Here is a 6,150-nt window from a genome sequence, read left to right as displayed (position 1 = left end):
TTGCTCATTGCTCAAGGAGGAACCCTGATTGAGAAATATTCATTTAGAAGCTGCACTACTTTCAATAATAAAATAAAATACCGTCATTAGGCCATACCAGGGGTATTGCTAGGATTGTGAAAGATCATGGGCAGCGTGGTTAGCTCTCTTGCTTTTGCAGCTTTTGTATGTTCTCCGTGTGTTTGTATGGGTTACCTCTGGGTACTCCAGTTTCCTCCCACATTCCAAAAACATGCAGTTAAGGTAATTTAATTGACTTTCTCTCAACTGTCCTTAGACTGTGTTAATGGCATGTGACTATGGTATGGATAATACATTGTGAGCTCCCTCTGAGGGACAGCTAGTGACATGACTATGAACTTTGTAAAGTGCTGCATATTATGTCAGTGCTATATAAATACACATTATTAATGGGCACCAAGCAGAGAGGGACCAGGCAGTGCATGTAGCCTAAAGTTCACAATTTTATGGAAAACAAACCTTTTCTCCAACTACTGAACAGTGGTTTTCCAGGGTAAATATTTATACAGTATAATGATAATGGAAGACCTCACTTCCTCTTCCTCCACCATAATGAACAAACTTCCTTAAGAGTTAGCTTTATGAAATAGATTTACACATCCCTCTAATGTACCACTTCTATTTCTAGTCTTAATTCTCTGCCTGTATTACAATTCATATGCTTAGGATGCATGGTCCTTTTTTACTGCTACAAAAATGCCCTCGCCATCACCTATACCACCTCCTTTACTTTCCAAGCCATGGGTACACATGACATTAAGGCAGCCATGGGTACATGTTTTTGTGACCACCATTATTAACCCCTAAGTGACTGATCAGGAATCAGTGGTTGTGTGAAAGGGTGGTTGGATGGGTGTGATTGGTAATATATGGAAAAGATTTATTGATAATGTACTGATTTAGGAAGGGCTACGTAAGAGGAATTATATCTACCTGTGGAGGTAAATAATTCAAATTAACGCAATTCACTCTTTGCCCCTAATATTAGCCATTTTTTTGAGGATTTTTGAGGAAAATAACAGACTATACACTAAAATCAGTTTGGTAAAAAATGGTTTCCATACAGAAAAGTTGGAACGTATATAAAAGATTTAGAAAAAGTGCCAAGAGGGGATTTGTTAGAAGAAAACCCACAATAGATGTTAGAAAAAGAAAACCACAATCAAATTAGGAATACCATACAATGTGGTAAAATAAAAAGTATTGTAAAAAATATTGCTCAGTTTTTAAGGAGGACCACAGTTTGCTGGGAGTACTACCTGAAAAACAGATTTATTAGTAAAATGCTAATATTTGAGGGTAAATAGCACTCAAAAAGGCTCTATGTAAAGAACAGGGACTTGGACATTCCCTCAAACATTCCCTTGTGGGAATCTTCCAGGTGCATGTGTATTAATGGCAGTAATTGATTCCCACCAGGAAAAGTTTAAGGGAATGTCAGAGTCCTTGTTTTATACATAGAGCCCAAACAGTACATATTTAAAATGTGAACACACACAAAGCTATGCATAACTTTGGAGAATTCATCAGTTGTAATGTATGCATGTCCTGTAAACGGACAACGCCAATGGCAAATTTAGGGAGTTTATGATACTTCAGGGAAGAAAAGAATAGATTTTATCATGAACAATATAAAATGAATCATTTTGCATCCAGTGTTCATGCACAAAAATGTATGTGGGATACAATAAAAGGGAGATGCAAGAGAAAATCAAGCAGCCATTTTGTAAATTTTATGAAATTTAACTGTGAAGCATTTAAACACTACATGTAGTTTAAAACGAACCCTAAAAGTGAAAGTCAGACTGGCAAGCCAAAAGTTATGCTAATAAATGGTATTCTAGGAAACCTAGTAGATATATGAACAGGACAATTGTATCTAAATGGCTAAATTCAGAAATGTATTTGTTCTATTAAAACTGGATTTTTTTAAACCAGCTGAAATGAAAACTAAGTTTCTAATTAGTTATGCTTGCTTTTTATAGCACCTCCACTTTCTTATTGTATACAGTGTGGAAGTATCTTGGAGTACATCATACCAACAAATCTGCTAGAGACTGATTCATGACTATAGTTACATTTTATCAACTTGAGTATGTTTAACTACTGTCAGTAAAGATTACAGATACATAGCTGAAGTTCCTTTTTAATCAACAACATTTGAGAAAACTTTATTTCAAATCTTAACTTATTAGGTCCAAGGGCCAGGTATAATATAATATGACTGAAGAAAACTAGTAAACACAAAGAGACAAAAATGGAAGCAGCAAGGTGAAAGTCCTAGTTATACCTGCAATTCTGTTACTGGTAAGTTGCTAAGAAAGCAGAGACAACACTCACCTGCTCCTACACTGTCACTTACTTGATGGCCAAACCAGCAGGTTGTTGCTCAACTGCTGCTTTTTTACAAAAAAAAAAAATAGTAGGAATTCTCCATCCATCCTCAATCTTGGAATATCTTCTCCACCATGACTGACCCTCTCCCTTCTATACTGGCTAACCACTTCATCTTGGTTACCAATCCATATTCTGGCTGAATCTTACCATCCTGATTGACCCAAATACCTTGACTGACCCCCTTGATTTTGACTGTGCTCTCTATCCTTTCCATCCCAGCTGACCCTCTCCATTCTGCCTGCCCTGCTCAATCCTGGCTGACCTCCTGACTACAACATCTCCATCCTAATTGACCCTCTCTCTATCCTTGCTGTCTTGATTGACATAACCACCCTGGCTAACCCCTCTATCCTGTCTGCCCCTTTCATTCAAGCTGACAACTCTTTCTGACCCTCATCTTCTGGATCCTGATCTATCCTAGCTGACTACACTGTTTTCATTCTGACTGCCCTTTCAATGCTAACATCCTTCCTCCAACAGGTGCAATAAATACTGTGAAGCTGTGCTGGTCTTTGCCAATAAACTATAGATGTTTCTACTAATGTACAGCACAAGGAACATTGGTGGTAATTTTGTTATTGTAAAACTATTCACTGTTTTTCTATTTTTAACTGGAGTAGTACTTTAATACTGAGCAGAATGTATCATTGTGATCGTATGGATAATTGCCAGGAAAAATTCCTGCTAAGATAACAATTTATACAGCCAGTTTGCTCTGAAATTAAAGTTTTCTATGTGAATGGAAATTAGGCTCATGCTGTTTTCCCCACCAGTCAAACAGTCAGTTGGCTGAAAGCCAGAGATTCTTATTTTACAGAGAAGGTGTAATGCTAATTCATGTTGGACTACTCTCAAACAGGAACTAGTTTGGAGGTAATGCAGTTTAGTACTCTTTTTCCTAGCTGTTATGTAATAGATGATTTTTCTTTGAATAAAAGCCATCACAGTTTCCAATTTTGTTGATGTTTTGTAAAAAATAATTATATAATAATAATTTCAAATTCTTTCCATGCTTCATAAAGCATATCCTGAAATGCTAGATTATGGGAAAACACCTAGAATATTGCCACAGGATGTATCTTGATGTTGGATGTACAGTATATAGTAAGAGAGAGTTAGTGGACAATACGTAGTCTAGAGGAAAAATGTGTGGGTAAAGGATAAATTCTGTATCTGCTGTAATTGTAAAATTACTAACATCTGTGGGGGCAGTACTACTGTACTAGTGGTATAGATTTTTAAGGTTATTTGGCATAAAAAGAAGTACACTTCCTGTCCCCCCAATAAACTATATTCAAGTGTTTTTAGGTGCCTCGGTACCATAATAAACTTGTATACGTTAATACCATAAAAGAATCAGAACAGTGGCTATTGGACCAAAAAAGAAAAACAGGAGAGTGGTTCTAACATTAGGAGCTCTATTTATTAAATAGGGAATCTGACATTCCCTTAAACATTCCCTGGTGGAAATTTTCCAGGCCCATGTGTTTCAATGGCAGTAATGTTTTATAAATAAGGCCCAGAAATTTTGCTTTTAGTCTCATAAACAGATAGCAACTTAGAGGAAAAAGACGAAGTCACTGATGGCTAGGGGCAGATAACTCTTTAAAAGAACAAGTGCCATGGAGTACCTTCAGAGTTCCATTGGCAGGTGATATGTAAAGCATACTGGTAAATATGGATTGTTCAGTAAATATTGTAAATCACAATATTTACTATGGCAGCTCGCATAGGTCAGTCAGGTATACTAGAATCTGACTGAAGAAAACTAGTTAACACATAGGAGGCCAATAAAAACATGTGGAATTTGTGCTCATCAGGATTAGGGATTCAGTAAAGTGCAACCCCCTATCTCTCAACAATAATTTGCAAGCCCAAGTAAGTCTGGAATGTTATTAGAGCATACCTGGCAAACAAAGATGGGCAATTGGTTTGTAGATGACCAATATGTATATATTATGACCAATTTATAATGACCAATTTGTATATTATTCTAGGAACCTATTATCTATCCAGTTTGCAGGTCAGCAAGCAGCAAGTATCTATATATTTTTGGGCTTCCTGAAGTTGAGCCCAGATTTATTAAGTTGAGATGAGATTTATTAATCATTTCCTTAGCAGCAGAAATGTGGCACATCTTTTCAGTTAAGCACTGACCTGGGACAGTATATCATGTTGCTGAAATCAAATGCTTTTAAAAATGTCATCCTGAATGGTGAGTTTGAGGTGTTTTGCCACTGAAAGTGCAATTTTATAATGGCTGCAAACAGATCCCATTTTCTTCTGAGCAGTGGGGCCCAGAAAGTGGAATGCCAACACTGGAGCCAGATTTCTATGTGTGCACAATGACTTGCAGCTAGATCTATTAATACTGTCACATCCACAAGTGTCGGAACTTATATTGTTCCTTGCTCTGTCCATGTGGGAACTCAACTCCCTTTGTGTTGCAACATCAGGCACCACAACTGAGACTGCTTTCATGAATTTTCAGTAATGTATTTCAACCCACATTTCAAGAGGTTTGTTTGTTCTCAAAGATATTTCGTTAATCAGTTTTTCAAAACCACATTCCCACCCTGTTCCCTTACATCATAAGAAATCAGAAACCAGTAAAGAATGTATTTTGTTGTGTTGTGGTCTTACCCAAGTTCTTTTTAAGAGTTTATGACTGTAAAATCAGTTATGTTGCTGGTATATGATGGGAGGTGTGTGGCTTCATGTAGGGGGGAGTAGATTTCTAATCCCTTGGACCATGTTTTACCTTAACAGGTCTGTTGGTTAAGCTGAACAGGACCAAGCTGAGGGTGTTAGTTGGGTTTAGAGGGACTTTAGAGAGCCTGGATGCTGGCTTTGTTATAAACTGCTTCCAAAGTAATGAATACTGAAACTGGTTGAAACCTAGACAGGGGATATTACCTCCTATTCTGTGGTTTTGTTACTGGAACAGAAAAGAATCAACAAGGGCAGAATGCCTTTAAATGCACATTGGTAGCCAGACTACCCCTCTGCAATCTATACATTTGAAGTTGTCCCCTACGCAGTGTACAACTTCACATTTTCAAATGTAGTGAATTTACCAACCTCCACTAGATGTTGATGATTCCAGATTGGAGTAAAATTAATAATGCCCACATATTTTAGGGTTGACTTTATGTAGGTCCACAGCTTATATAGAACACGACAGACACGTCAAAAGCATAAATATGAAATTGAGAAGCCACAAAGTGTAGTCTAGAAAATGTATACATGCATATAACATAATATAGAAAAACATATAGAACATTATAATAATCATGTACACATAGTGCTTTATTGTACTTATAGTATTTATTGTTATCACAATTAGATGACTGAATCTTTTGTATTTTTAAACAAATAAATATGAATGGATTTAAAATAATTTGTATATATGTATATCCCAATAAATAAAATCTTACTATATTTGGTATGACATATCCCCTTTATGTATGCTAGGGAATATTTGATGGGGGGGCTAGTAGATTTTTTAGGGAATTCTACAATATACCACTGGTTTATAAAGCATTAAAGCTTCAAATTACAGAGAATCATCAAAGATGTATTGTGGTGTAAACCTACCCTAATTTTGTTTCTGCTGACTTGTGGATTAAAGGAAAATAACTAAAAGACTGTTTTAAACACAGTTTCGTTTAAAGATAAGTATATGAATGTACATTTAATGAGTTTTAATGAATGTGTTACTCAGTTAAAATT

The sequence above is a fragment of the Pyxicephalus adspersus genome, chromosome 1, assembly GCF_032062135.1.
Source record: "Pyxicephalus adspersus chromosome 1, UCB_Pads_2.0, whole genome shotgun sequence".
NCBI classification, from domain to species: Eukaryota; Metazoa; Chordata; class Amphibia; order Anura; family Pyxicephalidae; genus Pyxicephalus; species Pyxicephalus adspersus.
Note: the sequence above shows the minus strand (reverse complement) of the source record.